We start from the raw sequence: 12218 nt of genomic DNA on the forward strand, positions 1-12218 counted from the left end.
AAGGGACCAATGAGGTGTTTCCTCTCCCCAGCCAGTGTCTTGACCAGGGGCGGACTGACAACTCATGGGGCCCCCAGGCAATAGGGCATCATGGGGCCCCTGTGTCCTTGCCCAAACTCAAAAAAGCCTATGAAAAAGGTACCAGGGGCATCTCATGGGGCCCCCTACTGACCCCGGGCCCTCAGGCAGTGCCCGAGTTTCCAAATGGTCAGTCCGCCCCTGGTCTGGACATTGAAAGGAAAAGCAGCAGACTAATAACCTCGCTCTCTGTCCGTCTGCTCTCAGCCTTGCACAGGAGCATGCTGATAGAAGGAGAGAGCAAAGTGATAAAGAGATGAGCTTATTAGTCTGCTGCTTCTCCTTTTAATGTCCAGCAACAAGCATGGGAAGGGCAAGTACTGTAAGTGTTAGTCTGCCTTCACACTATTCCAACGCAAAAACACAGTAAAAATGCATATGCGTTTTCTCGGTGGCCGTTACATAGCATGCACCTATGACATTTGAACACGTGATTCAAAAAATGCACCAAAAACACAATGCAGGTGCGTTTTTGAAGCGTTTTCTAAAATATAGATTTTTTTTAAATAATACTATTATTAGACTGAGGAAATGCTCCCTTCTGCCTGCAGCAGACTGAAGACAAATCACTAAAGATTAAAGGGTGTTTTGTATTAACTATACTGCTGTATATTGCAGTATACTATTGCTGTATAGGAGACTGAGAAAATGCCCCCCTTCTGCCTGCAGCAGACTGAAGACCCCTCAGCACAGACAAAATCAATGGAGATGGACAACTTTTTAAAAGTAAAAGATAGAGGGGTTTTTGTTATGATACTGTTGCTGTATAGAAGACTGAGGAAATGCTCCCTCCTGCCTGCAGCAGACTGAAGACAAATCACTTAACTGACGTTTAAAGGGTGTTTTTTTTTATTATATCTTTATTCATTTTTATAATACAAATCCACTTCATATCAAACACTGTACAATACAAAAAATCCATATTTAATTATCTTTCCCCATTCCCTTATCTATTTGTTATGATACTGTTGCCATATAGAAAACTGAGGAAATGCTCCCTCCTGCCTGCAGCAAACTGAAGACAAATCACTGAAGATTAAAGGGTGTTTTGTATTAACTATACTGCTGTATATTGCAGTATACTATCGCTGTATAGGAGACTGAGAAAATGCCCCCTTCTGCCTGCAGCAGACTGAAGACCCCTCAGCACAGAGGAATCACTGGAGCTGAATGACAACTCTTTAAGGATAAAAGATAGCTGTATAGGAGACTGAAAAAATGCTCCCTTCCACCTGCAGCAGACTGAAGAACCCTCAGCAGAGACAAATCAATGCAGACGAAGGACAACTTTTTAGGGATAAAAGATAATTTTTTTTTTTTAATCATATTTTATCCTTAGAAAGTTGTCCTTCTGCTCCAGGGATTTGTCTATGCTGATGGGTCTTCAGTCTGGGTTATTTTTTTATGACACTGTTGCTGTATAGAAGACTGAGGAAATACTCCCTTCTGCCTGCAGCAAACTGAAGACAAAACACTGAACTTTGAGCCTGGGTTCACACTTCTGCGGTGCAGTATATCGCATGTGATACGCACAGGAACCGCACTGCATTCCTGTGCAAATCACATGTGATTTCTGTGCGGTGCGATTGGAGCTATACATTTTGTATGGCTCCAATCGCATCCGCACCAAAAAGGTGCAAGACCCTTTTTTTGGTCCGCACTAGAATTGGATCGTATGGGTATTTACATCCATGCGATCCGATTCTGCACATCGCACCCAGTTTTGTGAACCGATTTCGGGGTGTTGTTAACTTGCCCTCCTGAGGATTTAACCCCCCCCCCCCTTCCTGACCAGGCCATTTTTTTCTTATGGCGCTGCGTTAATTTATCTGACAATTGCGCGGTCATGCAAAGCTGCACCCAAATTAAATGAAATTTACGTCCTTTTTTTCCCACAAATAGAGCTTTCTTTTGATCGCCTGTGCGTTTTTATTTTTTGCGCTATAAACAAAAAAAGATCGACAATTTTGATTACAAAAACAGTATTTTGTACTTTTTGCTATTAAACATGTCCAGTAAAAAATGTTTAAAAAATCAAATTTCGTCATAAATTTAGGCCAAAATGTATTGTGCTCCATGTGTTTGCTAAAAAAAAATCCCAATACATGTAAATGAATTGGTTTACGTGAAAGTTATAGCATCTACAAATGGCGGTATAGATACTGGGATTTTTTTGTTTTTTCTACTAGCAATGGCAGTGATCAGCGAGTTTTGGCGGAACATTCTGACACTGGGGGGGGGGGGGGAACTGACTTGGTGTCACTGACATCCCCAGTGACACCAATACAGTGATCAGTGCTAAAAAAAAAAAAAAAAAAAAAAAAAAAGCACTGGCACTGTACTAATGGCACTGGGCAGGAAGGGGTTAATGTGAGGGGCGATCAAAAGGTTAACTGTGTGCTGGGAGTGTTTTACTAGGGGGCGGGATGTGCTTCACTGCAAGCACACTGATTGGGATGGCTGTACTGTGCACAGCCATCCCAAGCAGTGTGCTGGAGCTGACAGGGAGGAAGATTGTTTGGAAACAAAACAATCTTCCTCCCCATTGGAGATGCTTGGTAATCACTGGGCGCCGGAGGCTAATTACCACCCAGAACACGGTGATTGACATCCACGGCCGCGAATGGTTGCGCGAGTAGGGCTCTCGCGCTCCCCCTACCCGGAAATGCAGAATGACGTATATATACATGATCCTGCGCACAGGTGCCGCCCTGTAGCAGTATATCTGCTATAGGGAGGTCCTTAAGCAGTTAATATACACACCCGCAGTGGTTCACATGAACGGGATGCGATTCTGATGCGGTGCGGAATTCGCACAGAATCCAGTGAGAATTCTGCACTGCATCAGTGTGAACCCAGGCTGAAAGGTATTTTTTACTAACTATACTGCTGCTGTATATTGGAGTATACTATTGCTGTATAAGAAACTGAGGAAATGCTCCCTTCTGCCTGCAGCAGACTGAAGACAAATCACTGCAGTTTAAAGGGCGTTTTGTATTAACTATACTGCTGCTGTATAGGAGACTGAGGAAATGCTCCCTTCTCCCTGCAGCAGACTGAAGACAAATCACTGAAGTTTAAAGGGTGTTTTGTATTAACTATACTGCTGCTGTATAGGAGACTGAGGAAATGCTCCCTTCTCCCTGCAGCAGACTGAAGACAAATCACTGAAGTTTAAAGGGTGTTTTGTATTAACTATACTGCTGCTGTATAGGAGACTGAGGAAATGCTCCCTTCTGCCTGCAGCAGACTGAAGACAAATCACTGCAGTTTAAAGGGCATGTTGCTATATATCGCTGTATAGGAGACTGAGGAAATGCTCCCTTCTGCCTGCAGCAGACTGAAGACAAATCACTGCAGTTTAAATGGTGCTTTGTATTAACTATACTGCTGCTGTATATTGCAATACATCAGGAATGTCTCCAAGCGACGTCTATAGACTCGGAAAGGTTCACTCCTGAAGAACCCAAGACCCCATATAATTAAAAAATAAAACGCGGTTTCCCGTCCTTTCTTCTTTTAGCAGAATATTATTTTCTCCAGATGAAGTTTAATAAGACGGTATGATCCGGCGCCTTTCAACGTGAACGTTTAATCCCAAAACGGAGTGGGTTGACCTCTCAGAGGCCATCCTTTACCCCCCCCCCCCCTGGCGGCTCAGGTAGAGAAGAATCCATTAATCATGTCCATTGTGGCGTAACAGGAGTTATCTCAACCTCTCAAATATCAGGAAAAACACCAGCAAAGCAAAACAGACTTTTACGGGGCCTCAACTGTTCTCATCCTTTGGAAAGGTTACTGCACCTTGCAGCCAACGCCAAGGTAATCCCACTCAAATCCCCGCTGCCGTCTCCCCTATAATTAGCATTACAGCGGCATTAACATTTAGACGTGGCAGATTTCATTCAGGAAGGGGAAGCAATACATGAAAGGACTCCATCTTATCAGTACCGAGAAAAGAAAGAGCCGATTACCGGGAAAGCAAAACACGGGAATTTTATTGTATATAATTATATAGTTAGCGTCCTGACTAAGTAACCAGAACAGTCACACAGGGAGGCTCAGGTGAGTTGTGATTTTGCCTTATGACTTTACCGTGAATTAAAAAAGCAAAAATCAACTGGACCAAAAAAATTAAAAATTCAACCCAGAAAATGGCACAGCTGTGTTAACACCTGAAAGCTGAATGCCAAGCAACCAACTTTCCTAAAAAAAAGAGAAGAAGGTGCTAGAACCCATCCGATGTTCATCCCAGGAACTAGGTAGGTGCGTGATCCACAGCTGTTTATCCGTTCCAAAATGAAATGGATCCTCACTACCGCCCAGGGGCGGACTGACCATGTGGAAACTCGGGCAATGCCCGAGGGCCCGGGATCAGTAGGGGGCCCCATGAGATGCCCCTGGTACCTTTTTCAAAGGCTTTTTTGAGTTTGGGCAAGGACACAGGGGCCCCATGATCCCCTATTGCCGGGGGGCCCCATGAGTTGCCAGTCCGCCCCTGCTACCGCCATTGCGCTAAAATCTTTGTTTTATTAAATTGACCACAGTAATAACATCACAGATACAAAGGTTGACGCGTTTCGGCTTAACCACCTCCCGTCGTATATAAACGGCCTCCCCGCACCCTGCTTTTGTGAGCTCCCTGGGAGCGCGCAGCACCACTATCCGGTGCCCGCTGTGTTCTCTGGACACAGTGGAACACCGATCGTCGGACGGGACATCTGTGCGAGGTCCCAATCATGTGATCACTGATTGGCCAACCAGTGATCACATGCAGAGTAGTAAGCAAGATGTCACTTCTGACATCATTGCTTACTACGTGTGAAAGATCACATGGTACAAGGCTACTCACAACAGCCTCGTACCATGTGACAAGCTGTGACCAATCACAGCTCACACAGTAGTTCTCAATGGCTGCAAGAATGCAGCCAGAGAGAAGGAGAAATGATTGCTTTTACAGCCTTTATGGGTGTAAAAGCAATCAGTGTAAAAAAAAAATAAAAAATCTTCATCACCCCCTACAAGTAGTACTGCCAGGGTGACAGTATGTACAAAAAAAAAAAGAAACATAAATGATAATATAAAGAAATAAAATAAAAATGTAAAAAACATTTTTAAAAATTATAATTTTTGGTTATAAAATAATTTGGTTTTTTTTTTTTTTTTTTTACTAAAAAGATAACGGAATATATTTTGGCCAAGATTTATGATGAAATATTATTTATTTGCAAAATTTTATAAGAAAAAACACTTTTTTTCAAAATTTTTGGACATTTTCAATTACATAGCAAAAAAAATAAAAATACCAACGGTGAATAAATACCACCAAAATAAAGCTTTATCTGTCTCAAAAAAATGCTAAAGAATTCATATGGATACAGTGCTGCATGACCGCTCAATTGTCATTCAAAGTGTGATAGCTCTGAAAGCTGAAAACTGGCCTAGACAGGAAGGGGGTAAAAGTGTCTGGACTGGAAGTGGTTAACAAGCCTACTCCCCTTAACCCATAGGTAAGGGCAGGGGAGGACTGACAACTCATGGGGCCCCCGGGCAATAGGGGATAATGGGGCCCGTGTCTTTGCCTACACTTAAAAAAGCCTATGAAAAAGGTACCAGGGGCATCTCATGGGGCCCCCTACTGACCCAGGGCCCTCGGGCAGCGCCCGAGTTTCCAAATGGTCAGTCCGCCCCTGGGTAAGGGGTGTATGCATGACATGGCACGCAATGCAGTAGAACTGATACCACCCGTCAAATGAGTGGGGCTGCTCTGCAAGCACCCCGCCACTGTGTGCAATGCATGTGGTTGCTTCACGGTTTGAGGGCACTGAGCAAGCGACGTGATGCCTCCTCACCTCCTGTCCAATGATCTCTGAAGAGTGATCTGAATGAAAACTTTTTTTTCAGAGACCAAAGGTGATGTTTTCCCCCTGATTTCTCAGTCAGGATCAATAGCACCACTGTCAACCCATCCCTGCATGCCAGGGCGCTAGGGGTAACCCTGGATTCTGAACTATTCTTTCAGGCCTGCATCCAATCCCTGTCCAAATCATGCCACCTCAACCTCTGCAACATCTCCAGAATACGCCCCTTTTTAACCAATGATACCACAAAGCTTCTAATTCACTCCCTGGTTATCTCTCGCCTCGACTACCGCAACTCCCTCCTCATTGGCTTACCTTTACATAGGCTATCCCCCCTCCAGTCCATCATGAATACTGCTGCCAGGCTCATCCACCTTACCAACCAATCAGTGTCTGCCACCCCTCTGCCAATCCTTCCACTTGCTTTCACTCGCCTAACGAATAAAATTCAAAATACTAACAACTTACAAAGCCATCCACAACTCTGCCCCCAGCTACATCACCAACCTGGTCTCAAAATATCAACCAAACCGCTCTCTTCGATCCTCCCAAGACCTTCTGCTCTCTAGTTCCCGTATCACCTCCTCCCATGCTTGCCTCCAGGACTTCTCCCAAGCTTCTCCCATCCTATGGCACTCCCTACCCCAATCTGTCTGGCTATCTCATAATCTACACACCTTTAGACGATCCCCGAAAACCTCTCTCTTTAAAGAAGCCTATCCTGCTTCTAACGAGTAAACTGCCTTTTATTTCGTCCATCAGCAGATCTCAGGGGCGGACTTACCATTTGGAAACTCGAGCACTGCCCAAAGGCCCGGGGTCAGTAGGGGGCCCCATGAGATGCCCCCGGTACCTTTTTCATAGGCTTTTTTGAGTTTGGGCAAGGACACAGGGGCCCCATGATCTCCTATTGCCCGGGGGTCCCATGAGTTTTCAGTCCACCCCTGGCCCCACAGCTATTACCTTTTGTGTCACTCAACCCTTCCTCCTAGATTGTAAGCTCTAAGGAGCCGGGCCCTCTGTTTCCTCTTATACCAAATTGTATTGTAACTGTAATTTCTACCTTCATTTTGTAAAGCACTGAGCAAACTGTTGGCTCTATATAATCCTGTATAGTAATAATAATAATGTGAAGGAGTCCTTATGGGGAGAAGCAGAGAGGCTTGAAGGCAATAAAGAAATAAGAGATTTTCAATTACAAAATGTTTGTGGTTCATTGAAAGAAAAAAAAAATGGAGATATTTGTACATGACTTTATAGACTGGTATTTTATTTTTGAACGATCATGAGAGTTCTTCTTAAGGACTGTTTCAAACTATAGAAACGCGTTCCAGATGCGTTTCCACATGCACATTTTTGGCACCCGCCGATGTGTTTTTGATGCATTTTTTTATGTTCCAATGCATTTTTAATGCATTTAGGTTAATTTTCTGTCCCCTCTCTTTTTCTTCAATTTAGATAAGGACATGTGCATTTTTGGTGCATTCCACTCGGTTTTTGATGAGTTTTACCACGTTCTAGTACAGTTCTGTGCAGCCTGTTCTACTTTTTTGTTTCTGCAACCAGTCAATGAAGGTGGGTAGATGATGAAGAAGGGACTTGGGATTGGTTGGCAGTGGCTAATGAACGTTTGTAGATGATGAGTTGGAGGGGCATTGGTGGGATCAGTGGTGTCCAATGAAGGTGGGTAGGTGATGAAGAACAGGGATGAGGGTGGTGGCTGATGATGAGGGTGGGTGGATGATAAAGAAGGGGGGTGGTCGGTGGAAGCTGATGAAGGTGGGTAGATGATAAAGTTGGAGGGGGGCATTGATGGTGTCAGTGGTGGCCAATGAAGGAAGGGTAGATGATGAAGAATGGAGGTGGGGGTGGTTGGTGGTGACTGTCCAGGGTGGGTGGATGATGAAGAAAAAAGGGGTGGTGTTGGTGGTCAGCAGTAGTCAATGAAGGTGGTTAGATGATGAAGAAGGGACTTGGGATTGGTTGTCAGTGGCTGATGAACGTGGGTAGATGATGAGTTGGAGGGGCATTGGTGGGATCAGTGGTGTCCAATGAAGGTGGGTAGGTGATGAAGAACAGGGATGAGGGAGGTGGCTGATGATGAGGGTGGGTGGATGATGAAGAAGGGGGGTGAGGGTGGTCAGTGAAAGCTGATGAAGGTGGGAAGATGATGAGATGGAGGAGCATTGGTGGGATCAGTGGTGTCCAATGAAGGTGGGTAGGTGATGAAGAACAGGGATGAGGGAGGTGGCTGATGATGAGGGTGGGTGGATGATAAAGAAGGGGGGTGGTCGGTGGAAGCTGATGAAGGTGGGTAGATGATGAAGTTGGAGGGGGGCATTGATGGTGTCAGTGGTGGCCAATGAAGGAAGGGTAGATGATGAAGAATGGAGGTGGGGGTGGTTGGTGGTGACTGACCAGGGTGGGTGGATGATGAAGAAAAAAGGGGTGGTGTTGGTGGTCAGCAGTAGTCAATGAAGGTGGTTAGATGATGAAGAAGAAACTTGTGGTTGGTTGGCAGTGGCTGATGAACGTTGGTAGATGAGTTGGAGGGGCATTGGTGGGATCAGTGGTGTTCAATGAAGGTGGGTAGGTGATGAAGAACAGGGATGAGGGTGGTGGCTGATGATGAGGGTGGGTGGATGATAAAGAAGGAGGGTGGTCGGTGGAAGCTGATGAAGGTATGTAGATGATGAAGTTGGAGGGGGGCATTGATGGTGTCAGTGGTGGCCAATGAAGGTGGGTAGATGATGAAGAATGGAGGTGGGGGTGGTTGGTGGTGACTGACCAGGGTGGGTGGATGATGAAGAAAAAAGGGGTGGTGTTGGTGGTCAGCAGTAGTCAATGAAGGTGGTTAGATGATGAAGAAGAAACTTGTGGTTGGTTGGCAGTGGCTGATGAACGTTGGTAGATGAGTTGGAGGGGCATTGGTGGGATCAGTGGTGTTCAATGAAGGTGGGTAGGTGATGAAGAACAGGGATGAGGGTGGTGGCTGATGATGAGGGTGGGTGGATGATAAAGAAGGAGGGTGGTCGGTGGAAGCTGATGAAGGTATGTAGATGATGAAGTTGGAGGGGGGCATTGATGGTGTCAGTGGTGGCCAATGAAGGTGGGTAGATGATGAAGAATGGAGGTGGGGGTGGTTGGTGGTGACTGACCAGGGTGGGTGGATGATGAAGAAAAAAGGGGTGGTGTTGGTGGTCAGCAGTTATCAATGAAGGTGGTTAGATGATGAAGAAGGGACTTGGGATTGGTTGGCAGTGGCTGATGAGGGAGGTAGCTGATGATGAGGGTGAGTGGATGATGAAGAAGGGGGGTGAGGGTGGTCAGTGAAAGCTGATGAAGGTGGGAAGATGATGAAGAAGGGACTTGGGATTGATTGGCAGTGGCTGATGAACGTGGGTAGATGATGAGTTGGAGGGGCATTGGTGGGATCAGCGGTGTCCAATGAAGGTGGGTAGATGATGAATAACAGGGCTGGAGGTGGTTGATGGTGGCTGATTAGCGTGGGTAGATGATGAGGTAGGGGATGAAAATGCAGAAGTCACAGTGCAAAAGTCTTAATGGCAAAAGTCGGTTCACATTATAGAAACATAGTCCAGATGTGTTTCCGCATGAGCGTTTTTTGACACGTTCCATTGAGTTTTTTGGCGCATTCCAATGTGTTTTTTTATGCATTTCAGTTAATTTTTTCCCCTCTCTTTTTCTTCAATTCAAATAAGGACATGTGCATTCCAGTGCATTTTTGATGCGTTTTACCACGTTCCAGTACAGTTCTGTACAGACAAAATGGAGCCTGTTCTACTTTTTTTTCTGCAACCGGAACGCACTGGAACTGCAAGCACTGATGTGAATATGACATTGACAACCATATAACCTATTTTCTGTGCGTTTTGGATGCAGAAAAATAAGCACCTGAAATGCATGTAGTGTGAACTGGTCTTTAATGTGGTTTTGTTATGCGACCGTTTTAGATGCAAAGGCTGCTCGTCGAAATGGTAATTCAAGCCTTTTGCTGGTGGTACAGGGATTGATAAATGAGCTCTTGAAGTTTAGCCTTTTGGAATATTATTTAAGACGTTGTTTAACCAAGCAAATAATTACCGCCAAAGAGGCCAGATTCCCGCTTCAGGTGAGGCAGCTCGGTGACACGACGTGATTCTGCCACTACCTCGTGACCTACTTTATGAATTGTGACTCACGTAGAGCTGTGTAATCAAACATGTACACAGAGGATCATGTGCATCGCCCTGCCGGATCTGGCTGCCAGAACCCGGCGCTACTGGCAAACTGTGCCTACAATGTCAAGCGTGAAGCGAGAGGCGATCATGTGCTGGGCATGGCGTAAGGCGTTGGAAACACAGAAGTGAATGAATGAAAGCTGTAGTCTTCCAGAGGAAGTGTCACGGTAAATTCAATTACTGGGCAATTACTCAGTGTGACATCTGAAATGATGACTTACCTCCAGGCAAAAAGAAAAATTCTTCTGAGAATAGCTTCTTATAAAATATATACAATATTAATACGCTCTTTGTGTTCTTAGCTAAAATAAATGACCTGTTGATCATATTAGTTCCTCGCTAACTCAATGATTTTCAGGGCCGGGCCAATAAACGCTTTGAAATCCTATAACGCCCCCCCCCCCCCCTGCATTGTTGGCAAGGCAGACCATAGATTCCCCAATGCCAATAACCGCACTTGTCGAATTCTTCCCTCAACGCACATGCACAGTAACTTTAAAGGCACTATGGAGTATGATAAAAAATAAATGTGGGAATGTGGGCAGCACAGTGGCTAAGTGGTTAGCACTTCTGCCTGGCAGTACTGGGGTTGCTGGTTCAAATCCCAACCACAGCACCACCTGCCTGGAGTTTGCATGTTCTCCCTGTGTCTGCGTGGGTTTCCTCCAGGTACTCCGGTTTCCTCCCACACTCCAAAGACATGCTGGTTGGTTAATTGGCTCCTGTCTAAATTGTCCCTAGTATGTGTATGCATGAATGTGAGTTAGGGTCCTTAGATTGTACACCCCTTGAGGGTTAGGGACTGATGGGAATGTACAATATATATATGTAAAGCGCTGCGTAAATTGATATAAGTACCTGAAAAAAAACAAAATAAATAAATGTCTTTGGCACAGGTACAGTATGGGCAACCTCCTTCTAGCAGAGAAAAACACTGAGATGCATAACCATGAGTCTGATAAAGCAGTCTTTATAAGATACAGTATATCAGGGGTAGACTTCCTTTCACAAGATGCAGCTCCTCCAGAATGATGGATGAAATTTCTGAATCAAGCCGTAAAGAGAAACACAGCAGAGGGCGCCATCTAAGTGCCTGTTTTCAATGTTTTTAGTGGAGGTCATGTGACCACAAACTTCCAAGTTCCAAGTTCTTCAGCAAGTGATGGGCAAAATTTATTAACCAGCGTGATGTAATGTCCGAAAATAATATTCTCCTGAATCATTAGTAACACACACAGTGGAGGGCGCCATCAAAGCGCAGCATCAAAACCTTTATCGTATGATAAAAATACATTGTCAGCTCACCTGAAATAGGTTTGTGAAGGCATCTCCTAGATTGTAAGCTCCAAAGAGCAGGGCCCTCAATCCCCTCATGTTTTGCATTGTATTGGTATTGTTCTGTCACATGTTCTGTCCCCCTTTGTAATGTACAGCGCTGAGCAAACTATTGGCGCTTTATAAATACTGTATAATAATAATAATAATGTAGAGTTTACGATATCAGGGCATCCAAAGAACACTGTAGCACAGGCATCCAGGCCGTTGGTTGGGTAGGTATAGGAAGTTTAGAGCACTTCTTGTTCGGGAGGAGAGTCCAGAAGAACCCAATGGATGATGTCTGACGCTGGGGGATGTCCTAGGGGCATGGTTATGGGTTTCAAGCTTGCCTCTTTGGCAAGCTTGATAAGGTGGCAGGGCTTGACAAAGAGGCAGAAACACTTTGAAATAAATAGCCACAGCCCCAAGATGTCCCTCAGCATCTAACATCATCCATTTGGGTTCTTCTGGAGTCTCCTCCCAACCAAGAAGTGCTCTGAGCCTCCTATGCCCACCTGGCTAGTGGCAGTGCTGCACAATTCCTGGACTGGATGCCTCTACTACAGGGTTCCTTGGATGTCCTGATTTCTTATGCTCTACATGCCTTCACAAACTTACTTCTTGTGGCTTGCCAATATGTATTTATCATACAATAAATGTTTTAATGCTGCACTTAGATGGCACCCTCGGCTGTCTGTGTTACTATGGAGTCAGAAGAATG

The 12218-nt window shown here is 45.0% G+C and overlaps 1 long non-coding RNA gene across 2 annotated transcripts in view; it reads right to left on the minus strand.

Annotated features, from left to right (window-relative positions):
• Positions 1 to 12218, minus strand: part of LOC149462024 (uncharacterized) — a 389135-nt gene that overhangs the window by 241493 nt on the left and 135424 nt on the right. The gene's annotated exons all lie outside the window — the stretch shown is intronic.

Source organism: Staurois parvus, unplaced genomic scaffold, assembly GCF_062004578.1.
Source record: "Staurois parvus isolate SC_StPar_1 unplaced genomic scaffold, SC_StPar_1.0 ptg000187l, whole genome shotgun sequence".
Classification (NCBI taxonomy): domain Eukaryota; kingdom Metazoa; phylum Chordata; class Amphibia; order Anura; family Ranidae; genus Staurois; species Staurois parvus.